This window comes from Callorhinus ursinus, unplaced genomic scaffold (assembly GCF_003265705.2).
Source record: "Callorhinus ursinus isolate GAN/ISIS: 27379988/994484 unplaced genomic scaffold, GSC_fseal_2.0 scaffold1, whole genome shotgun sequence".
Classification (NCBI taxonomy): Eukaryota; Metazoa; Chordata; class Mammalia; order Carnivora; family Otariidae; genus Callorhinus; species Callorhinus ursinus.
The window spans coordinates 63,681,456-63,706,992 of record NW_027397063.1 but is presented as its reverse complement, the minus strand read 5'-3'; the positions used below and the strand labels follow the sequence as shown (position 1 = coordinate 63,706,992).

Sequence of the window (25,537 nt, the reverse complement as noted above, 5' to 3'; positions counted from 1 at the left end):
GCTTACTTTATTGTAAGAATGCAGTATATAATCCATATAACATACAAAAAATATATATTAACCAATTGTTTATGTTATTGGTGAGGCTTCCGACCAATACTAGACTATGGGTAGTTAAGCATTTTGGGGAGTCAAAGTTACACACAGATTTTCCATTGTGGGGGGGGGTTCATGTCCCTAACCCCCACGTTGTTCAAGAGTCAACTATAGTTTGAAGTCTTAACTGTAATGAAGTGATAGCAAAGCTATTCTGCATAGGAAGAGGTGTGAGATGATCTTCAGGCACTTTCCCCCAGAACTGGTCAGGAAAGGGCCCTGTGACCACTGGCTAGTCACTGGCAAAGAGAATGTGGTCTGGAGCTAGTCACATGGGAAAAGGACGGACACATAGATCAAACTCAGACCCTGCTAGCAACATTCCATCTCCAACCTCCCCACTACCTCTCCTTAGACCACAGGTCAGGAATATGGGAAGGGAAGGGGAGGGTAAAAGCCTGAGGGGGGAGGAAGGGGCCAGCACAAAGGTGACCAGGCACGATTGCCATCAACCTTAGAATGGCAAGGGTTCACGCAAGCATTCACAGATTTCCTTAACATGTTGTAGATATAACTCCTTCTTGACCTAAAGTGCCACTGCTCAGAGTAACAAACAAAACATTTCCTCCTCTCTAGGGGAAGTGGCAGCTCTTATGATTTGCCCTAGGTGTCCGCTTTAACAGCCTTTCCTATTGCCTATTCTGGGATTTGGCCAACACATCTGCGTTTGTGCCTTTCATATGTGGTCTCTCTATACTTTGGAGAGTTCTTTTCGTAGGTTTGTAGTCTACCCTGCCTTCTTAGATCTTCTCCAGCCCACCACAACTTTCTGTGGACATAGGGAATAATCTTGCACAAAGGAAGTTCTCCCAGTCTGTGGCTTACCTTATTATTTTCTTAATGTGTCCTTCAAAGAGCAAACGTTTATAATTTTGAGAAAATCCAATTCTTCAAATTCATTTTTTTTTTTTTACTTTTATGAAATGTGCTTTCTTGGTTCTGAGAAATCTTTGCCTACTCCCAAGGTTGCAAATATTTTCTCCTCTATATTCTTCTAGAACTCTCGTATTGTTAAGTGATATAGTTAGGTCTATGATCCCTGTCTTGTTAGTTATTCTGTATGGTGTGACACAAGGGTGAATGCCACTTTTTCCCACAGAGATAGCCATTTGACTGAACACTTGCTGAAAGGACTTTTCTTTCCCCTGAGAAACTGCCTTGGCTCCTTTGCAGAATATCCAGTGACCAAATATGTGTGGTGCTATTTCTGAATTCTGTACTTTCCATTGATTTCCATGTCTACCTTTTCATTGAAATGGTACCATCTTTATCATTATGATTTTATAGTTAGTTTTAAAATTGGAGAGTATAGGGGCACCTGGGTGACGCAGTTGGTTAACCGTCTGAATCTTGGTTTCGGCTCAGGGCCTGATCTCACGGTCATGAGATCCAGCCCGGCATCATGCTGCTCATAGAGCCCTCGATCTGGCTGCCCATGTCTGCTTGACTCCCTCTCCCTCTGCCCCTCCCCCTCACACATGCGCGCGGACACGCACTCTCTCTCTCAAATAAATAATCTTTAAAAAAAATAAAACAAAATAAATTCGGAGAGTGTAGAAAGTCCTCCAATTTTATTCTTTAAAAAAATTGGATTTTCATGGGTTTTAAGGAGGGCACCTGTGGTGATGAGCACTGGGTGTTATACGCAACTAATGAATCATTGAACACTGTATCAGAAACTAATGATGTACTATATGTTGGCTAACTGAACATAACAAAAAAATTGGATTTTCCAAGCCTTTGTATTTTCAAATAAATTCTACAATCAGCTTGCCAATTTGTGTTTTTTATTTATTTTTTTTTAAGATTTATTTATTTATTTATTTGAGAGAGAGAATGAGAGAGAGAGAGAGCACAAGAGGGGGGGAGGGTCAGAGGGAGAAGCAGACTCCCCGCCGAGCAGGGAGCCCGATGCGGGACTCGATCCCAGGGCTCCAGGATCATGACCCGACCTGAGAAGGCAGTGGCTTAACTGACTGAGCCACCCAGGCGCCCAATTTGTGTTTTTTAAAAGTCCACTTGAATTTTGATTGAGACTGTGAGAAATCTAGAGGTCATTTTGGAGAAAATGGCCATCTTAACGATATCAAGTCTTCCAACTCTTAGCTGTGGTACATCTTTCCATTTATTTACGTCTTTAATTTCCCTCATCAATTTTTAATTTTCAGCATAGAAGTTCTTGGACATATTTTGTTAGATAAATATCTAAGTGATTTATGTTTGGGGGGGCACTATCAAAATCTCCCCCACACAATTTGCCTTATTATTAACATCTTTCACTGGTAGTGGATGTTTGTTTAAATTAATGAATCAGTATTTTCTGTAAGCGATAGTGGAAAAATTGGTATAATTTCATCCTTAAATATTTGGTAGAATTCATGAGTAAAATTATATGGCCCTGGTGTCTTTTCTTTTTGAAGGTTATTCGTTTTTTATTGATAGTAGACCTATTCAGATTATCTATTTCTCCTGTGAGAGTTTTGGTGTTGGTGACTTTCAAGGAATTATTTCATTTATTCTAAGTTATTAAATCTGTGAACATAGAGCTACTCACAGTAACTCATCAGTAGATGAGCCTTCATTTATTTCTAATATTGGTTTTTTTTTTCTGGTTAGTCTGCCTAGAGATTTTTCAAGTTCATTGATTTTTTTCAAAACACCAGCTTTCGATTTCGTTGATTTCCTGTTTTCAACTTTGTTTATTATATGCTTTAATTTTTATTTCTTTTCTTCTGCTTGATTTAGGATTAAATTGCTCTTCTTTCTCTAGTGTCCTACTGTAGAAGCTTCGATTATTAATTTTAAATCTTTTTTTCTAACATACACGTTCAATGCTATAAATGTCTCTATAAGCACTGCTTCCTCTGCATCCCACACATTTTGTTAAGTTGTATTCTTATTTTCATTTGGTTAAAAATATTCTCTTGAGACTTCTTCTTTGACTCATGTGTTATTCAGAAGTGTATTGCTTAAACTCCAGATATTTGGAGATTTTTCCAACTATCTCTCTGTTATTGATTTTTAATTTAATTCCATTGTGATTTGAGAATACACTGTATGATTTCTGTTCCCTTACATTTGTCTTATACGGTGTGTTTCATGGCCCAGGATGTGCTCTATCTTCACAAACAGTCCATGTAAGAAGAATGTAAATTCTGCTGTTTTTGGATGGAGTATTTTAGAAATATTTAGAAATGTCAATAAGATCAAGCTGATTGATAATGCCATTCAGGTCAACTACATCCTTACTGATTTTCTGTCTGCTTGATTTATCAATTCCTGAAAAAGGTGTGTTGAAGTCTCCAACTGTAATAGTGGATTTTGTCTATTTCTCCTTGAATTATAGCAGCTTTTGACTCACATATTTTGATGTTCTGTTGTCAAATGCCTACACGTTTCGGATTGTTATATCTTGGAGAATTGATCCCTTTATCGTTATGTAATGACCCTTTTTATCCTTGACAGTTTTCTATATTCTGAAGTGTGCTTTGTCTGAAATTAATATAGTCATTCCAGCTTGCTTTCCTTTAGCATTAGCATGGTATAGTTTTTTTCATCTGTTTGTGCTTAATATATCTGAGTCTTTATATCTAAAGTGGGTTTCTTGTAGGTAACATAGTTCAGTCTTTTTTTTTTTATTCAGTCAAAAAACCTTTTAATTGATGTATTTAGACCATTCACATTTAAGGCAATTATTGATATAGTTGGATGAATATATCTACCATATTTGTAACTCTTTTCTATTATTACATTTGTTCTTTGTTTCATTTTTTCCCCTCCCTCTTTCTGGCTTTTCTGGTTGTAAATAAATATTTCATATGATTTCATTTTATCTCTCCTCTTAACATATCAACTATACTTCTTTATTACATTTTTTAAATGATTGCCCTAGAGTTTGCAACATACGTTTTTAAATTAATCTGAGTATATCTTTAAATAACATTATACCACTTTTCATGTATGTGTGTGGGTCTCTTATAACAGAGGATTCCTCTCCCTTATGGTAGTGCTGCCATTTGTTTCTCTTCTCCAGAGCTATGTCCACCCAATACATCACTATTATTACTGCTTACACAAATGGGTACATTCTATATCATTTAAGAACAAGAAAAATTAAAAAATTCCTTTTACCTTCATTTGTTTTATTCTCTAATACTCTTCCTTTCTTTACCAAATAAAAAACTTTTTTAAAAAACGATGGCTCACCTAGTGCCACCCCTTTCTTCTAAATGTGAATCCCCCTCCAATTTCTGTCTGCTCTTAGGTGACTTCAACTGTTGCTTTTTTAAAGACATCTTCTTCAGAGTGTATAATCTTTACCGCAGGAGGGTTGGTCCAATACAATCTACTCCATTACCATAAGTAAAGCTCCTTGTTTAAGGCTATTAGATTCATTTTCATAAGGAGTATTGGTTTGTATTGTGTCTGCCTTCATCATTTTTGTCAGTTCAGGTTATGCTGACTTCATAGAAAGAGTTTAACCATCATTTTCAAATATGGATTTGGACATTTTTTTTTTCTTACCTGAACCAAATTTCCTTACATGTGTCCTCATTTAATCATTCATTCCATCAGTATTTATTTAGATTCTACTATATGCTAGCTGGGCTAGGTGCTGGGGATTCAAAGGTGAGTAAACTCTGCTCCCTGCTCCTCAGGAGTTCCTTCCTGCTCACAGTGACACCATCATCTCCTACAGTCTTATCACGCATGATGTCATGTCCGAGCCCCACAGAAAACCTGTGAAATCCACAGAACCAGTATTTCACTCCCCACATACCAGACTTGCCGGCCTCCCCAGTGTTGTTTGGAGAACCTTTAATTATCATGAAATCAGTGTTTACCTCCTGTTGCTGGTCTGTAGCACACTACATAAATTTAGCCATGTGAGAAATAGCTGAACTACAGATTAATAGTCAGAGCTCATATTTGATTGATTAATCTGTTTATGGTTTTATGGTGACCTAACATATTGAGAAAATATTTCTACATAGATGGTCCCAAAGGCCTATCACTGAACTTTTTTTTTCAGCTGCTTTCAAGGATGAGTTCTGCAATAGCTTGTGCTGGGGGTAACCAACATTTCACTGTCCCTCCCTATAATGCTCCTCCTGCAGGAGGTTGGTACTTCCTTTCCCTGGTAATGTCAGGCATGATCACATGATTTATTTTGGCCAATGTAAAGCTCTAACATCCAAGATATGGTTTGCCATGTCTCTGTTCCTTCTATAAGACCAGCAACGTCCCACACAGGGGCTTTATTATCAGCCTAGGTCATGGAGTAAAGACAAGGTGAAGCAGGGCCATATCAATCCTTCTATGAACATACAACATAAGTAAGAAGTTTTGGTTGTATTAAGTCTCTGAGGTTTGGGAATAACTTGTTACTAAAGCATCACCAGGACTACCCGGACAGATACAATTATTTATCTCTTTGAGGTACTCCTCAGGGCTCCCCAAAGCAAATGTTCTGACATACACTGAAGTGATCCTCCAATTTCAGTGGGAACTTCATCTGGTTTCTTTTGTTTGATGCACTAGCAGACATAAATAAGATTTTATTTCTGGGGATAATAATTCTGAAATTCAGAGAGGTAATTGGAGTTGCCTAAAATCATATAGTTTATGAATCCAAGAGTTGAATCTTGAACCTGGGTCTCCTGACTCCCAGTCCAATCATCTATATCATAAGTTCCCTCATTGTAAACTCCTTTGTCTTTTTTGTGTGTTTTTAATGTTGTGTCATGTTTATGAGATTAGTTTGGAAGATGAGTTGTACTTTTCATCTACTCGTCTGTAGTCCCAAAGAGAGGGGAAAGCAAATATGTGCAGAACTCTTTCAAAAGAGGCTGGAGCAGCAGGTCAGTTCCCACCCAGAGAGAGACAGGAAAAGTCCACAGAGGCTCCCTCTAGGCTGGCAGACTGGCCAAGTTTAATCAGAGAATATCATTAAACCAGTGAGGGTAATGAGGGCCTTTCGATCCAATGTGAGTCAATGTGGACAAGCAACCAGCCAGTTATCAATGCTGGGCAGCTGTATAAAAGGCCTCATGCATTCCTGCCAAAGCAGTGCTTTGGATGGCTGTGGAATCCTGTCAGGAAACAAAAGGGAACAGAAGAGATAAAGGGGACCATTATGCGAGCCAGTTATTAACAGTATTTTTTTTAAATTATTAGTACGTAGAATGTTCTCTCAATATACTCTTTCCAATTGAGATATATAGTAGTCACAGAGGAGAAATCTGGCTGACAACACCACAACTGAACGGTCACATGTCACTGTCCCCTATAATGGGACAGACAGACATCTCATGCTGCTCCTCTCATGAGATGCCAGTGAAGCAAACAATATCAACCATGCACTGTTCCTGTTGAAAATGTCCAGCATAAAACAGATCATGTGGAAATAATCAGACACATTCAAATTCTGCAAAACAACTTGCCTAGACACCTCAAAAATGTCAGTGTCATGAAAGATGGAAAACCATGTCAAGGGGACTATTCCAAATAAAAAGAGACTGAAGAGCATGGCAACTAAATATAGTGTATGATCCTTGGTTGGATCCTAGATATTTTAAAAATCCAGCTATCATGGCCATTGGGAAAGCCTGATTATGGATTATACATCTGACAAGTTTGGGATCAATGTTAAATTTCCTCAAAGGGATCATGGCCATGTAGGAGCATGTCCTCTTTGTAGACACATAGTATAAAGGGGGAAGAATCATGATGTCTGCAACATACTCTCAAATGGTTAAACAAAATTGTGTGTGTGTGTGTGTGTATATATGTAATGGGTACGTGTGTGTGCAGAGAGAGAGACAAACCAAATATGACAAAACATTAAAATTGGTGACTCTAGTTGAAGGATATATAGGTGTTCATTGTACTAGTCTTAATTTTTGGAGTATTACAGAAAAGTATCATAAGTGTACAGCATTGTACTGTTCTTGAAACTTCTCTATAGGATTGAAAATTTTAAAATAAAATGTTTTGGGGGAAAAGTAGCAATCAGAGTAGGTTACATACACTAAAAACAAAAGTAGCTATATATACTGTGAAAAAGTAGGTTATATACACTTATATACGAAAAAGTAGGTTATATACACTTATATACACTCTGAGTTAGTAGCACACACCTGGGTGAGCAGACCTAAAACTAATATTACCACTACCAGGTGTCTCCTCCCGTTGGGGCAGATATCAGAGGTGGAGGTAAATTTCTTAGGAATACATTTTGAGCATTATAGCACTTGCCACAAGCCTCGAATTCTCTAGTAAGTGACACAAGGAAACATTGCATCTCTGCTTGTGTCATGTGAGAGCTTCCTACCATGGACATGGAATTCTACTTGGGAGTGGGGAAGGATTAAGCCTTTTGGAATTAGTCACAGACTTGGAGATTTTCCAAACCAAGCATGAGCATGTCCCTCTTCCATCCCACTGCCTTCCTCTGGGAAGGGGTTTGTAGAGGCCAAGGAGCCTCTGGGGGGTGGGGGGGAAGAGTCCCAAAGCAACCCTTGACCCTTTCTTTTGAAGATCCCCAAGAGTAGAAGGTCAGTCTGAGATCAGAAAAGGACTCCAAGTAGATCTACCCCCTCACTTGGCCGTTGGCTCGTAAGACTGAGGGGGAGGGAACCCTTCCCTCCCGTCTTCAGGCCATACCAGGGCCCTCAGGCTGAGTGCCTGAGAATTCCTAGACCATACCAGAAGGGAGGTCCGGGGTGGAATGGGACTTCCTGTAAATTTGCCTGGGGCGGGAGCGGGGTGGGGGGGGTGCCCAAGTGATCAGTTTGAACATTGCTAACAGATATAGTCACATTCATCTTCCAAGCTGGTAAAGCCAGTTTCTTATGCAGTGGGGGTCAAAGACATTTTTAAAGTCAAAAAAATGTTATCAACCTATTCCACATCTGCAAAACATGCACCTAAACACACCCGACTCCAGGATATGTGTTCACATTCTCCCTTTCCCTCGTCCCCAGTCTACGCGGTCCTCCACACTCTCCTCCCCGCAGGTGGACAGGCAGACAGAAGTGCTGGTGTTGAGCCGGTGCAAGAGACAGGAAGGTGAGTCTCAAAGAACCTTAAACTTCGGTCCCGTCGCTTGGCTTTTCCCTACCGCATTCCCTTCCCCTGCCTTTACTTCCGGGGGAAGTAATACCAAGGTTCACTGCACAGGAAACTGTGATTCTTAAAAAGCATTTCTTTTCTGGCTTCAAATAAGACCGAACTCTTTCACAAAGTGATCAAAGAGTAAGGATTATTCATTTCACTGAATTGATTGGGTTTTGCCCTAGGTCTCTGAGCCAGGAGACCTGCTTTAAGTGAAATCGCACATACTCAAAGTATGTTTGTATAGTCCAGTTTCATCTGGAAAAGTCAATGACTGCTACATGAGGTGTTTGTTCTTTTTTTTTTTTTTTTTAATTCCAAAGTAGTGAAGTATTTGGAGCTCAGTAGCTTGGAGATGCGAATTATACCCTCTACTTTGTCTTTTTAATTGTTTACTTTATTTATCATTATTGTGATAAATATAAACCTATTTCAACAAAGAATTGGACCCAGTGGTCCGTCCTACACAGAGAAAATCACCGAATATAACTCCTGGCAACAGTCTCTATTGCCGGGAACTCTCTGTTACTACTGAGTGGAGAGAGTTTGGTGTTTATCATGGGAAGAATATCAACCAAAAGTAAAATGTTATCAAATACTTTATCCATTTGTGTGGAAGCCAAACAGCACAAGAGGCACGAGTTTCTCCTGCCCTGCTGCTAACATCATGGTTTCATTTTAAGACCAGGCACAGGATCTAGAAAGAAATTTCAACACCCTGTCTGATGTTTTGCTGTAGCTTGGCTTGGCATTGTAACTGGGGGATGAAGTCCAAAGGCGGGGCCCTTTGCTAACAACCCTGCCTCCATTTCAATAGCCTGTCTCACTGGACTGCACCTGTGGAGATGAACACCATAGCCAAAATCGCTTTGTGGCAGAGAAAAGCACCAAGAGGTTGTTGTGTCGAGATCAGGAAGGTGCTCAGGTGTGAACAAGACTCATTTGCAACAACAAACTCTACATCCTTTTTCTAGAGCGATGTGAAAAATGGCTCCATTAAAATAGTGTATTTCACATTCTCAAAATAATTGAGCTTCCTGACAGGCATTCTTCTTGGAGCTGGACAGGAAGCTTGGCTCAACTCAGCTTTGTGGACACATGAAGTCCCGAGGCACATGCCAAAGGCAGGATGGACTTGAGCAGGACAGCGGGGGGCAGTCCCAGCCCCTCCATAGCCTGGGGCACGTGGAGGTGGGGGGCATAGAGGTAACGAGTGGGAAAAGTTGGACGAGAACTAATTGAAAGCCAAGGTCATTGCTCTGATTCAGTCATTCCTTCCTGGAAAGAGAGCATTTTTTTGTGCTTAACCTCATGGCCTCAGATTTCCAGGATGTTGCTGGCTCTCTAGATCTCTCTGAGGCTTGCTTATTTACCAGGCTTCTAGGCCAGGGACAGAAAGATGTGAGAGGAAATTACTCAAGTGGGACACAAAGAGAAACCAAAGGCAAAGCAAGAACTTTAAAATGCTGCTCTCTCTCTCTCTCTCTCTCACACACACACACACACACACACACACACACACACACACACACATTTCCCAGGGGAATTATAATCAATTAAACAGATGCCATATTTTTACTGCCCACTACAGCATAAAAGTATATTTTATGAAGTTTCCAACTTTTTTTTCCTAAAAGAATGTTATTTGGATAATGCTCAAAATGACAAAGCAGAGGGAGAAAAACAAATTTAAAACTTCTAGAAAACTCAGTTTAACGTTTTGCAAGCCCATTTCTGAATATGCTCAAATGTAGGCACCATCTTTCTTAAAGTTATCAAGAGCAAGAGGGCAAAGTATCTACAGGGAGTCTTTCACAGTCCCCTCCTACTCAATTTTGGCTTTACCAGATCAAGTCAGGCTGTATTTTAACACGGTGCTTTGTTATCACCCAGCACAGGGACAGGGGTCTATGAACAGATGCATCTGAGGATAGCAACAGGGCATGTTATTTTGGGGCAGGGAAGCTGGAGAACCCCCACAGTGTACTTAATAGAACTGGAGATGAGCGGGGTCTCAGATCAAGAAGGGGTTGTCTGGTGAGAGGCCTTTCTGAAGAGAAGACCCCATCAATCTCTGAAGATCTCCCCTGTGGGTCAAGGGGTAGATTTGTACTGTGTAGCCCCAGAGGACCAAGGTAGGACCAAAAGGGAAACAAGATTTAGTTCTTGCTACCAGATGCCTCAGGAAGCAGTGAAACCCCTGACCTTGGTGTATCACTAACAGACACTAGATGGCTACTGCTGGAAAACCATAGAAGGAGCTTTTATGTTGTGTTGATGCCAGAACCAGATCAGAGAATCTACAGTAAGGATTGACTCAGGGAAAGGCAGGGTAGTGAAAAGATATTTCCCCATGGAAGGAAGTTTTCTGGTATCAGCATTTTGAGTTCCCAGCAAGGGCTCATTCTGAAAAGGTCAGAGCACATAAGCAAGGTAACTTCCAGAGGATAGGGACTCCACTTATTTGTTCTTACGCTCTTCTCTAGAGAGTGGCACCATGTTTAATCAATGAATGGATGGAATGAATGAATATTGATCTGCTCTGTAAGGAAGAGGATGAGGTATGTAATGCGAGCAGAGGGAACAAGCAGGGTAGTGGGGAAAGCCTAGGTGAATATGTTGGGGCAAGATTAAGAAGGATCTTAAGTGGCAGGCAGAAGAATTTGCACTTGGTATGACAAACGAGCACACGGCCTAGCCAAAGCATGGGAACTGGTTAGCTCATACTCCCAAATCTCCCCAACGTACACTTTCCCTGTCTTCCTGCTCACACCCCAAGTCTCCCCCATCTCACACTCTAACCTTCCCAAGGTCACACTCCAAATACCTCCTAGCTCTGGATACTTGTGAAGCATTTCTATGGAGTGTTTTCAAGACCTAATCCTTGGTAGAACCAACCAATCAACAGCACTGATCAGCCCATACAATCTCTTCAAGACTATGGCAGAGAGAGCAAACATCTGCAAAGTTTGATGTTCCCCTTCTAGAGCATAAAGCTGCTGCCAAAAAACAGTATCTCTGTGAGGGACTGTGTTTCCCAGTTTCTCTTTCATCTAGGAGGGGATGAGGTGATTAATTTTCACCAATAAGATAATAAAACCAATATGTTTCACTTCTGTGTTGTTATGGTTAAGAAGTAGGTGTTTCTTCTCCATGTTCTCTTTAATCATCAACCAGCTGCATGGAGAGGCCCTATTAGAGGGAAGAGCTCAACATTGAAAGAGCCTGGGAGGCTGTCACAGATGCCTGCATTGGACTCTGCCATGAATGGGAAATAAATGTTGATTGGGTTACGCCACTGAAAATTTGAGGTTGTTTATTGAGTTAGATTATTCCAACTCATAGAGACCCAGTTGGACTAATTTACAGCCCCCAAAATGGACTTAGGATCAGAGAGCACCTAGAAGTGCCTGGCACAAAGATGGAGCTTAATAAAAACTTGGTGGATATATAAATAAAAATTCTCTGGGTCCTCAAACTTTGATAGAGTCTCTAAGTGAGAGGCATCCATTCCCCTCTGACAGATACGGCCTCAAATTAGATCCTAACTTTAGAGAAGGGCCTGTGAGGGAGGGCAAGTGTAAATGGGCACAGATACAAGAATCTGAGGCACAGAAGTTTCCAACGACAATTTTGCAATGGTTTTTGGTCCTTCCTGGAACACCCTGCCTTTGCCAACAGTTCTAGTTGCCTCACTGACCTCATGGCTGTCAGCTGCAAAGCCCATTTCATTCCACATTTAGTGATACCCTCTTCATGCCAAGTACTGAGGGTACATCAATAACTGAGACATGGCTCCCCAAGGAACATGCAGACGAGAGGGGTGCATAAGCATAAAGCTCTAGAGAGGCTGAGTACTGCTGAGTCATGCTGAGGACCTGGAAATAGTATTTCTCCTACCCTAAGAACAACAAGAAGCCAGCCGAACTCCAAAATTATAACTTTCCTTAAACCCATCAAAGAGCTGAGGTTTCAAGGCAACAAAGTGGCCTGAAATCTAAGAAAAGCAGGATCTTCAGAGAAGAGACAATATGGGCACTGGTTCTTCTGTGACAGAGTGTGGGAGGAAGACATACCTGGTGTAAGAAGAATTAAGCTACAGTTTTAAATAAATCACTGGAACTTGAGTGTGGGCTAGCATGGGAATTGCAGACACAATTGAAACCACAGGCACACGAGGAGTTCACACATATTCATAGACTCTTCTCCAAGAACTTCCACCAGGTGCTCTCAAGAAAGATGTGGGGGGTGAGCAGGTGGGACAACAGGAGAAAGTTCCCTCCCTGGTGCCGTCATGAAGGTAGGAGCAGCTGATGCTACAGGAAAAAACATAAAGCCCTGTCCAGAACCCTTTTCCCTGTAGCCTTAAGCCACTAGGGGAAAGGCAAATCCTGTCACCCCAGGGAACCCATTGTAACTGGGGAAAGAGTACAAGATGAAGACTTATACTTCTGAGGAGGGGCAGGAAACCATCTAGGGTCCAGATGATCAGAGGTCTTCTGCCCCCATGGGAGGAGAACGGGAAACTCTCTTTAGCACAGGAACAGCCTGAAGTACATGGCAGAGTTTCGCCACCACAGGGAGGAGGGGCAAAGTTACCGAGAAAGCTCAAATGCCAAAAGGAAGGGACACATAGAACCTGCCTAAGATTGAGGCTGGATCAGGACAACAAAAAACACCCTGCCCCTCCCACTAGCAGGCTATTCAGGCTGAGAGGCACTGGATTACCACTAATAGCAGTCTACTGCTGAGGGGGAGCAAGAACATGAAGACACCCGGGGTCCCTGGGTGGCTCATTTGGTTAAGCAACTGCGTTTGGCTCAGGTCATGATCTCGGAGTCCCGGGAACGAGTCCCGCATCAGGCTCCCAGCTCAGCAGGGAGCCTGCTTCTCCCTCTGACCTTCTGGACCTCTCATGTACCCTCTCATGTACTCTCTCTGTCTCATTCTCTCTCTCAAATAAATAAATAAAATATTAAAAAAAAAAAAGAACATGAAGACAGACACTCTCTGAGCTGCACAGGGAAGGCCCAAAGCTGAGGATGGAGCAGAAACATTGAGAAAAACCTTTACCCTAAGCACAAGTAAAGCTAGAGGACATTGAAGCCACTACAGCACTAAAGGTCGCCATGGCAACAATAAGACCCAAAACCAGTTTGGCTAACTAGATTAACTCTAAACCCTACACATAAAGCCTAACAGAAAAAAGGTGTGCCCATTTCCAGGAATAAATATTACCTACCTTCATATTATTGTCCTGCACAGGATGTCCTGCATTTAATCAAAGATTATGAAACCCCTGAAAAAAAAAACCAACAAAAAACAACTGTCAAGAAACAAAGCAATCAACAGAACCAGATTCCAAGATGACTCAGTTGTCTAAGAGAAGGGATTTAGGATAGCTACGATGGATAAGTTAGAGAGTCTAATAGAAAAAGTGTATGATATGCAGGAAAAAAATGGGGAATTTCAGCAGAGAGATGGAAACCTAAGGAAGAATCAGTTGGAAATGCTATAAATAAACAACATTGTAATGGAGATGAAGAATGGCTTTGACAGCTCATCGATAGACTAGACAAAGCCAAGGAAAGAATCAGTGAACTTGAACATAGGTCAATAGAAATTACCCAGACTGAAACAGAAACAAGAAAAGAAAAAAAAAGACAAAACGGGAAGAATGCATCTCAGAGCTGTGTGCCAATATCAAATGAGCTCTTACATGAATAATTAGAATCTCAGGAGGAGAAGGGAGAAATAATAGGGCAGGAGAAATATTTGAGAAGATAGCCAAAAAAAATTCCACAAATAATGAAATACATCAAACCACACATCCAAAAATCTTCAAGAACCGCAAGCTGAACAAATATGAGCCTTCCAACACCAAACTTTATCCGGTCTTACAGTGCAGGTCAGCCGGTAATGAATTCTCCCAGCTTTTGTTTGTCTTAAGAAGTCTTTTTTTTCGCCTTCATTTTTTGAAAGACTTTTTCCCCACTAGGTATAGAATTCTGAATGTGCCATTTTGTTTCAGCACTTTAAAAATGCCCCCCCTCCCCGCCAACCCCGTTGTCTCCTGGCTTTACAGTTTCTTATGAGTGACCAGCTGTAATTCTTATTTTTGTTCCTCTGTATTTAATATCTCTTTTTTTCTCGCTCCATTCAATACTTCCTCTTCATCTTTAGTTTTCAGTAGCAGGGAGTGGGAGGGATGAAGAATATAGTGAATTTTTTCCCATCAGTGCCTTACGTCACAAATGCCATAAATTCATTTAATATTCTCTTCCAAACAACAGAGAGGTTGACAGACAAGACAAGGATAGAGTCAGTAATGCATTCACAGGCACAGCCCACAGCAAGAATCCGGTGCGTGCGTGTGCGTGCATGTGCATGTGTGCATGTGTGTGTGTGTGCTTAAGATTCCAAATATCTCCGTTCTCAGTTAGGTACTCATATCTCCTGTTCTGAACACATAGATGATCAAATTAAAGGATATATGTGTCTCCATCAGGCAAATAGGGTGAGGCAGGTGATAAGATGATCACAATACATTGAGAAACATACTCAATTGAGAAATCAATAAAGGATTCTCCTGCTGGTACCATTGGGCACATGGGGTGGCTCTCCAAATTCAAGTAAGCAGCACAAAGATCTTCAGCTAGCTGCAGGTCACATATCTTATTTATGGTCTGATTTGCTCAGAATACAGGAGAATATGCGACACGGAATATTAAACACCAGGAATGATTAAGGTGGTATAAAGCAAGGTTGCTTCTAAGGCTACACTTTTTAGCTATCCCAAGCAGCTAAGACCAGGAATGATTTCTTCCAGCTGGACTAGAATGATTAAAAGGAAGGGGTTTTTGATATGGATTGCATTCTTGTCATAACAGATTGGATCCAGGATGGCTTGGTTTCAGAGCACCTCAGATTCTTGTTTTAAGTCTTTCCATCTCTTGATAGTCTGTTTCCTTTGGAACCAGAGATTATTAAGAACACTGAATTCTCATCGTTATAGACAATCAAGTCTCAAAGGCAGTGTGCAGGTAAGGGACACCAAAGACTTCTCCTCTGCCTGTTTTAATTTCAGGTCCGTGGACATCACATGTGTCATGGAGAGAGGAGCCAGGAGGAGAGGATTAATATCAACACATGAAATTTTAACACATCAACTTCATAGGTCAGTGATTCCTACAGTTCAATAAAAACAGACCAAAAAATGGGCAAAGAACATGCACAGAAGTCCACAGAAAAATAAAAACAAGTGACCAATAAATACATGAAAAGATTTTCAACCTCACTCCTAAATAAGGGAGTACAAGTTTAAACAACTCAACACCACTTTTCACTTTTCTGACTGACAAAAATGAGAAAGTCTGATATTACCTAGTGTTGACAAAGGTACGGGGGAAACAGACCGTAGAGTAAGAAACATTTAGTGGGAGTTTGAACAGATGCAGTCTTTTGAGACAGCAATTTGATGCATATCACAATTATTAAACCAAATTGCCATTTGACTTATCAATTTCACTCTTACATAGTTATCCAATGAATATACATCTGTAGAGTCCAAAGATTCATGGAAATAGCTATAAATATCCATGAATGTACATACTGCGGGTATTCATTGCACATACAAATCTGTTGAATCTGTTCCAGGTCACCAGAATGGCAATAAAAGGAGGCCTCAGACCTTGGTCAGAACCACTGTGCCCCCAGCCCAGCAGCACCAGCCCTGTGTGAAAAGGGACACGGAGCTTTGGTGAAAAGCTCTCTCCAAGGTGGCGGGAGGAGGCAAAGGGAGATTCTGCCTCCTGCATGCAGGAGATTCTCTTTTCTGAAAGGCGGCTCCATCAGGTGCAACAGCAAAGGGTGATATGACTTCAGGACAAGGCAAAAAATTATTTAGCCAAACCGGCCTCAAGCTAATAAGAAATCCCACCTTCCAACCCAGCAGATTTTGTTTGAGAAACCAAATGGAAATGCAGAAGCTTTGCCAACTTCCTCTCCTGCCTTTTTTGGGAAGGGACGGGAGAGGACGTGAGAGCTTTGACAAGTGCCTTGGGATGCTCTAAAACTTAATTAAGTCAGCACTGAAAAACTCAAGTACCCAAAGGCGGTGTCTCCGTAATAGATCAATTCCCACAGCTAAATTCTCAAGTTGTAGCTTTGATTTAACAGGAGTTTTAGCCTTAGAGAAAAATAATTGTAACCAATTGCTAAAAAGTTCTTTCCATTGTTTTAAATAAGATCATGTTAACTTCTTTTCCAGCTAAACCGTCATTTCTCACTCCAAATTAAAACAACAAAAAACCTTTTGGGAGCTCTGTGCTTGTAAACTAAATATCAAGCACCTCCTACATCTCATGGTCTCACCTGGAGATCAAAGGAGTCAGGAAATGAAACAAATTAGTCTCCCGACGAGAATGACAGTTACCTTTCTGGCCTTTAGACTGTAACTACACAGACAAACCAGCTAGGGAGAAACTGGCTAGATGTGTAGACAAGCAGCAAATTATCAACTGAACAAGATTTCTATCATTCAGTGATATATTTTCCCCTCATTTTCCGACTTGCACAGACCCAAGTTCAACATTGTACATGAACTCAGAGCCTGACATGAATCTTTACATCCCGATAATAAGTCCCAATCTATTTCTAACACAGAAGAAAATCCAACACTCTTTAACTTCCATGAAGCTGGATGTAGCACCAAGAGTCTAACAGAATAGCTGAGACGGGCCTGGGTTCAAGTCCCACCTCTGCCGTGAATTAGGTTCTGTGGCTTTGGACGAATTATTGCACCTCCTTGAATCTTAGTCACTTCATTTGTTAAAATGAGTAATACCCACCTGGCAAGTGTCTAATAATAATGGCTTGAATTAAATGAAATCATGCAGCTTCAAGCAATCATCAAAGCTCCTGGAACATAATACGGGATCAGCCAGTGTTAGCTGTTAGTATAATCAGAGGAAGACACTGTCACTGGTGATCACTTCTAGGGGAGTTGCTTCTGCCCCTACAAAGTAAAGCGGCCATAGCGGATGAACTGCAAGAGCCCCTCAGACCTGACATCTGAGGGGTCACTGCTGAGCCCCTCGCGGGATTAGTTAAGTGGATCTTCAGAGTTCCCTGGTCCTGATTTTCACTGTAGTGAGTTTCTGCTTGAGCAGATAGAGTCTGGCTGTGAGAACACTGAAGACTTACCCTCGCCATCTGAGCTGACCTGGGGATATAGTGAGTTCCCTATCAGGGATGGCATCCAAAGAGAAGCCGGACAGCCAATTGCTGGGAACGGGATAGAAAAGACTCAGATGTCAACAGGGGTCCAACTACATGAAGTCTGGGGTCACTTCCAACTCAAAGCTCCCGTCACTCCAAAACATAGGAAGTCACATGCTCTAAACTCTTCTGGGATCAGGCTTGGCTGTGAGAAACGTGGTCACCTAGAGAAGCTGTGAGTCAGTATGTATCTATTTGTCCACCCAGGCTAAGGAAACGTTTCTACCAACCAAAACCAAATCTGAGTCTTAGCGGCAGGAAGATGGTGACCAGGTCAGACGCTTTCCCGAAGGAACGGCTGCCTGTTGCTGGTGCAGCCAACTGCCTCACTCAGGAATTCAGAATGGAATTCGGGGCCAGGACTGGACACTGGGAAAGAGCCAGCAGCCGAGTTTGGTAGTGAGAAGCCGAATGAGGCAGTTAGATGCTGGGAAAAAGCTACAGGGGGCCTCTAGGGACTTCATCTACCAGAGGGGTTCCTTCTCCCCGGAAATGCTAATGAAATTTGGACTTCCTTATTTTCTTGCTTACTTTAGTTTATCTTAGAAAATTGGGCACTGAGTCCTGGGAGACAAGGAGGAAGACCCATTGCCATCATCCGTGGGAACAAGCCAAGGCCTCATTCGTCTGCGTGCCCAGCTCTGGGAACTGCTCTGCCATCCTATTTGTCTTTAACCACGGTGCCCTCGGGGAACATCTCAGCACCCAGCCCCCGCCCAGGCCGCCTCTACGCAGATGTCTCCTGGCTCTCACTCCTCATCCGAGCACTTTGCAAAGTGCCCTTGATGAGTTCTCAGGGCAATTGCTTGCCAATATCACCATCTCCCTACCACTGAGGAAAGAGTGCCGGGAGGGTGAGGTGACTGATTCAGGGCAGCGCAAGCGTTTTCTCAGTGGCGTTTTGAGTCCTGGGCAGAAACAGCAGAATCAATACTGCCTTTGGAATTGACAATCCTGGGTTAAAATCCCACTTATTAACTGTATGATCTTAGACAAATTAATCTCCTCTGTGCCTTAGCTTCCCTAGCTATTAAGTGGGGATGGAAATAGAGACCAATTCACAATACTGCTGGGAGGATTGAAATGAGTTGATGATGTGCAACTCTTAGAACAGTGCCTGGGCATGGTAGGAGTTGGGGAATAGTAGCTCTTACTATCACAGGTGCCCATGTCACTCAGATGCCCTGGGTATCGGCAGGGAAAAGAGCAACCTCATAAGGGGGAAAGGACAAAGAGCTCTGCCCCCAAAGAGGTGTGGCTCAAGAGACCAGCCTTCTGCTTCACCGTCCCGTGGGCTGCCCATCATCCAGGCTGGCTGCTCCCCGATCCTCAGTGCGGTTCCCTGCTCCCCAACAGACTTCAGTAGGGGGCTTGAGGTCCAAGACTGGCCCAGACTGGGGATGTTTCAAGGCAAACAGGAAAGGAAGAGACGCTGAAGGTGGGAGCATAGAGCTGCGCATCCCCTGGGAGAAGCAGCAGTGAACAGACTTCCTGGGCCGCTTCCCCCTCCCAACAAATGTCCTTGGCCTCTCCTGCCGCTGCTTCTGCCAAGAGCCTGCCTTGGTCTGGGTTACACATTTTCCTCTGAAACATGACTTAAGCACAGCCTTTCCAGGGGTTAAGAATGACCACTGGGGACAGCCGACAGCCCAGAAAACATGGTGCATCATCTCAGCTCCGTTCTCCTGAAGATAGGCTCTCTGTCTTCTCTGGGAGGTGACAAGGACTTCAAGACCACAGGACACCACTTCTGTCATCATCTTCTTCAGCCTTCTTTAATGTTGATGGGCTGGCTCCCTGGGCGGTCTGGGCTCCCAGTGCTAAGCCCCAGTACTCACCCCACGTTAACTGGTGTTCAGCATGGCGTAGATGCTGCGCCCAAAAGGGGTGGAAAAGTGGAAGGGAAAGGGGAGATGGGTATGAGACAGGCTTCCTGTTTTCAGAGGTCAGCCCCTCTGGGTTGATCAGAGCAGCCAGGCCCTGAGCGGAGGTACACATCACTTCTAAGGGTCCTGCAGAGAAAGTGGAATTTGGGCTGGGCAGAGTTGGGATGCGCTGGGAGAGTGGAAAGGCCCTCCAGGTTGCATGAGCAAAGGGGCAGGAATGTGTGAAGAAGAGGGACATGGTCCAGCTTGGCTGGGACGTAGGGAGCTGAAGGGAGTTTGTGAGAGATGTTGCTCAGTCTGTGGCCGAGGCCAGATGCCAGTCTAAACCACGGGCTCCCCAGGAGGTAATAGCGGGAGGCTGGAAGGGTGGGCTGCCCTGGACTGGAAGAGCGCAGGCCATCTGCTGGATCTCAGTAAATTCAAGTCCTATCCCCTTGTCTCGATAACTGGGTTGCTGGATCCTGGTCAGGTGGCCCTGTCAGGTGGGAGACAATAGACCTGCAGGACCCTGACATTCTTGCCTGAGCCCCAGGGAATGTACTCCTTCCCCAGTTCCATCACAACACCTTTCCTCACCCCTCCAGCATGAAGAGGGCCCTGCCGACCCCAGATCTGGCCCAAGCTCCACATGCATTAGGGACAGCTGTGCCTGGTGCTGTTCCCAGAGGGTCCAGAATAGGAAGACCCGCTCCATCCTGCAGCTTCCCTCCACAGTCAAGGGAAGCGTGAGTAGGGAGGCTTTGTGTCCCCAGCTGCCAGATCCAAATGCCTAGTAGTGGGAGGGCTCTCGTCTGAAGCAGGACTGGACGGACCCGGGCGCTTCTCCAATGTCTCTGGGGCTCCGGTGCTCTGTCTCTGACCCATGTGGGGTCACGTGCCTGTCAGAAGTCATAGGATCTGCTCACAGCAGAAGCTGCTCTGTGCTTGGTAGGTCTAGGGTGGGGTCCAAGAATGTGCATTTCTAACACGTTGCTGGCCCAGGGTCCAACTTTGAGAACTACCGCCCTAGCCCTTTGGTTGCCCGCCCGCAGCCAATAAACCCTGGAGGACCAGGGAAATTACGGGAACGCAGGATTCCTGAATCCAGGTACCTAATTTGAAGTCTGAATAAATATTTCTTAGATATAAATACACTAGTATTTTTTTCAAATTAAGGTAAATGCTACTGTAATGCAAATGCATTTAAAACCGGTAGAGCTCCATGTAGCTTTTTATAAGTATGTATAGTCTCAATAAATTAATATAAGAAAGACCTACAATCACAAGGGGGCGGTCCTCAAACTGGAGATTATGGGGAAACCTAGCACTGGGGCACGCTGCCTCGTGTGCCTAACCGTGTTCCTGTCCAGAGAAAAGAGTTTGGTGGAAAACTGCACCTTTCTCTGCCTCACCGCGCTTTTCCTCCAGTCCGTCTGCATTTCCATCTCTACCTCACTTCTGCTCACCCAGCCCAATAAGTCCCCCACTTTCAGCTTGGGGGCACTCATGAATTGGCATAAGGTGCCCCTGTTGAGTCCTACCCAAGGGGATCTTCCTTGGACGTTCATCAGCTTGGAACCACTTTTGTACCCCCTTTCTTTGTTGTGGGCCCGCACAGTCAACCAGAGAGGACTCTGAACACCGTTGACCAACGTCTTCTTCCGAAAGGCTGCAAAATTGTAACCAGCAGGGAACATGCGGTTCATGTGACTCCACGTTGGTGGAACGGGGGCCTCCTGACTCTGCTCCGGTCCTCTTTCCATCCCACCAGAAAAGGCACTTAACCAAAGCTCATTGAATTAAATTTTCACATTACCCGGCCTCTGGTTAGCTTATAGTAGGCCTTTGTGCTGGATTCTATCTGAAAAAGTAAATATATACATTCTCATTTGAGTATGTTACTATTTTGAGAGCAGTTGGGGAACAAAATCCCAACTCCATTAATTAGTATTATATTGTCTTTATAGAGCCTTTTTTTAACTCTCCTATTCACTTTTCCCTGTCATCACACCATGAAATTTTCACCCAAGAGGACTTGGGCCTGTCAGATCCTGTTTTCAATCTTGGACATGACGTTGCTCGCCATTTGCAGAAGAGGCAGAGGACGACTGGGCTCCTCGCTTCCCCCGTGAGCGGTTCAGGACGGCAGGGTTGCGTGGGGCAGGAGGGCACACAGGAAGGCAGACCTGAAGACTCAAGTGGGACAGAGAAGGGGAGGCGTCTGTCGGCACCCCCACGGCCGCTGCCTCTCAGACCAGTGAGCAGGAGGCCCCGGGCTCTCAGGAGGCTGAGCCCTGAGGGGGAGCCTGTTGCTGTGAGAGCTGGCGGGGAGCTCTTGGGGCCAGGGGCCTGGTGCAGGAACCATGCGTTCCCCTTGGGAACCCCAAACAAGGCTGGCGAGTCCGTGTGAGGAATAGTGCTGCCTGAAAGGTTGGAGAGGACCCAACCCGCGGTCCAGCCGGAAAGCCTCTCTCTCACTCCCTCCTACCCCACCCCCTTTCCACCAATCCTCGCTCATCTATTTTCCCATATACCTTCTGGTTTCCTAGTCTTTCTCTCATCAATCAACCTCTTCTGTTTATTTCAACTGCAGCTAAAACCTTTTTTTTTAATCCCCTTTTCTCTCTGGACTTCCATCTCTATTTGCGCGTCTGTGCCGAAAACCGAACAGGTAACAGATGGCCTCGATTCAAAGCAGAGGCCTTCTGTTGTTTCTTCCTGGCCTCCGAGGTGACCCGGGTGGCCTATGTAATTGTATTGTCGGGTTTCACCCACCCAAGGATGTTTAATTTTTCTTGACGTATTTGTCTGGTCGCCTTAGTTTCCCTGTAAGTGTCCTAAGGAGCAGGCCTACAGCCTGTGGGACCCACTCCCCTCACAGGCCCTCCTGCCAGGCCTCAGGTGCAGGTGCTCAGTAAACAGGTGTGGAGAGATCCATGTCCCCCCTCACCTCCATGTAGGCTTCCAGCCTTCGATGCCCAGGAGAATGCCTTCAGCATCAGGGATGGCAGAGCCCAAGGTGGCTTGGGCAGGCTTGACCCTCTAAAAATCTCTACTGTCCACCTTAGATAAAAATACACTAAGTAAAAAAATACACCCATTATCAAGTATGAGCTCCAGACAAATCACTAGACATTCACCCCCCTCGCCAGCAGCTTTCCACAGAGGAATTCCAGACTGGCTCCTGGTCTAGAAAGATCTTTCTCTCCATTCTCCAACTATTCATGATATTTATGTATTCACCAAAAACAAAACAAAACAAAACCCCAAACATGTTTTTTGGAGGAATGGTTAAGTGTCGGGCACTTAGCTAGAGGCTAGTGACACAGAGAGGATGATCACTCAGGCCTTGTCCTCGAAGAGGAACTAGCCTGGCAAAGGAGAACAACAGATAAGCAAACAGGTTTAGATAGACGTTCACGCAAAAATATATTTTAGTGAGCACACACTGGTCAATGACTGTTACAGGAGCTGGGGCCATGGCAGAAAACAGCAAAACAGTCCAGTAATAAAAAGGAAGCCTGAGAGCAGTACTGACAATATATACCAATTGTCACAGCTTAGGTCCTCCAAGGAAGCCGACCCTGAAATGGAGTTTAGTACTCTTGGGATGAATACCTGTGGAAAGCAGGGGAAAGCCCAGTTGGAGAGAGGGAGAAGCCCAGCCACAAAACAGACCCACCAACGGCATTTGCCAACCCCAAGGGAACTGGAGCTAATGTCCCCCATGTCAGAGCTGTGCCGTATGGGGTCAAAATTACTGGGCCCTAATACCTCCCGTCTTGATCAGTCACTGAATGCAGTGGGGCCACCTCAGGAAAACCGTGACCTTGGATAAGGTGGCTTTTTGCAGCTGAGGCAATTCGTACAGAGGCTGAGAGTCGAAGACTGTCAGTAGATAGCCCTCCCTGCAGCTGGGGCAACAGGTGCTTCCTTGAAGGGAGAGTTGTGTGTGCACCCCTGTGTCCATCACACCCGGGGGCACGGGGGAAGGAGAGAGTGGACAGAGAATGCTCCTGGGCACCAATTTCTGTTTGCATTTCTTCCCAGACTACCAGTAGACTGAACTTCCAAGAGCACTCCCATCTAGTGGGGTCATGTAACTAGTTCTCATCAGTACATAAGTACTTGCGGGCTTGCCTCAAAAACTTCCCACAGGGCGCCTGGGTGGCTCAGTTGGTTAAGCGACTGCCTTCGACTCAGGTCATGATCCCGGAGTCCCGGGATCGAGTCCCGCATCGGGCTCCCTGCTCAGCGAGGAGCCTGCTTCTCCCTCTGACCCTCCCCCGTCTCATGTACTCTCTCTCTCTCTCATTCTCGCTCTCTCAAATAAATAAATAAATCTTTCAAAAAAAAAAAAAACTTCCCACAAACTTCTTCATGATCTTTCTTCCCTCGCCTGCCAACCAGACGCCATAATCCAGCGAAGTGGTCTAGTGCCTTAACACTTACCTGAGCCACACAACGAAAGGATCCTGGGTCCCTACGTGCCAGCAAAGAACAAAGCTCTCTCTTCTCCCACCCGAACCCTCCGTCAGTCAACTTTGTGCTGGGACATGAGAAAGAACAAACTTTGATTTTGTAGCAATTGTTGCTGTGTTCACTCAGATCTGGCTGCTGTTTGTTTCAGCAATTACCTTTCCTTGACTAATAGGAGTTTCTTGAAGTGGGGCACTCCCTTAACAAAAACTAAAATACAAGGCGCTGGCTGAGGGAGAAGGAAAGAGATGTAGCAGGTTAGGTAACTGGAAACCCATGTGATGCTGAGAGAAAACATTGAATGAAAACTGTTGCCTATGATAACTTGGAAGTCAAAAACTCATGCTTTAGGAAAAGAGGATGCACTGTCTTGGTTGTGTTTGGCTGCATTCAACAAGATATCACAAGAAAAAGATGAGCTCAGGAAAGAACCGGCCAATTTGCAAGATGAAAAGAAATGAAATAGTCAGAAATTCAGGTCCTTGCAGCAGTGGGAAAAAAGTACCTCTTCACAATGGATGTGTGCATTAACTTGATGGGGAAGTCCTTTCTCAATGTACACGTATATCAAGCCGTCAGGTTGTATATTTAAAATATATTACAGTTTTATTTGTCAATGGTACCTCAGTAAAGCTATAAAAAATGCCTCCTCTAGGAAACCATCTTTCTTTTTGGCATCTGTCCTTCTACCTCCCCACATAAAAGTAATCACTCTATTAGCGGGTGTCTGCTAACTGCTATAACTAACAGTCCCCCAACCTCCAACGTTTAATCCATTGAAGGTTTCATTCTCAGACACTGTCCAATGTCTGAATTTAAAAACAAATGTCAGCCATGTAGACCCAGTGAATCTTCTCAGCTAAACACAGTGAATCAGCAAAAATCAATCCATAGGCTGTACCTTCCTACCAAAGCCTGACAGCCTCAAGGTAGCCAGCATTAAGTTGAGAAATAATGGCATGAGGAAGCAAATAAAAATAAGGCACCTGAGACTTATGACCTGGAAAAGAAATTGGGGTAGAGTTGCTAGAACACAGAATTGACTAGAAGCAGACAGAATAGAAGTCTCCTAAGTTTTTGAGAGAATCATATTGCCAAAGAAGCCAGGAGCCTGGACATAAAAGACCTTTGCCTACTCCAATGCATGTGAAGATCCTAAATCTTGAGCTAGATGCAGGCTGGATGGGACTCTGCTTATGTTCTCTGGGGGAAGGGATGAATGAACGGGGGGGAGGAGCAAATGGATGTTCCGGGGCAGAAACTACCAGTGTTCTCTTATACTGGTTCACACTGTTGGAAAATTGTATTCATTTGCTCGGGCTGCCATAACAAAATACTATGGACTGGGTGACTTAGCAACAGAAATGTATTTTCTCACAGCTCTGGAGCTTGGAAGTCCAAGATCAAGGTGTTAGCAGGGTTCCTGGTTTTGTCCGAGGCCTCTCTCCTTGGCTTGTAGATGGTAGCTTCTGTGAGGTCCTCACTTGGCCTTCCTCCGCGCACGGTGCTTTCCTCATGTCCCTGTGTCCGGCTGTCCTTTTCCTGTAAGGACTCCAGTCCGACTGCATTAGGATCCATCCTAATGGTTTTATTTTAACTCTTTTCTTTTCCTTTCTTTTCTTTTCTTTCTTTCTTTCTTTCTTTCTTTCTTTCTTTCTTTCTTTCTTTCTTTCTTTCTTTCTTCTTTCTTTCTTTCTTTCCTT

At 43.9% G+C, this 25,537-nt stretch overlaps 1 long non-coding RNA gene across 1 annotated transcript; it reads right to left on the bottom strand.

Annotated features, from left to right (window-relative positions):
• Positions 1–6,017: 6,017 nt before the first annotated feature.
• On the bottom strand, positions 6,018–23,872 carry LOC141373258 (uncharacterized). The gene is made up of 3 exons (XR_012379027.1): positions 23,808–23,872; positions 13,454–13,510; positions 6,018–6,188 (listed from the first exon to the last, which is right to left on the bottom strand). It is a non-coding gene; the product is annotated as an uncharacterized lncRNA (long non-coding RNA).
• Positions 23,873–25,537: the final 1,665 nt, after the last annotated feature.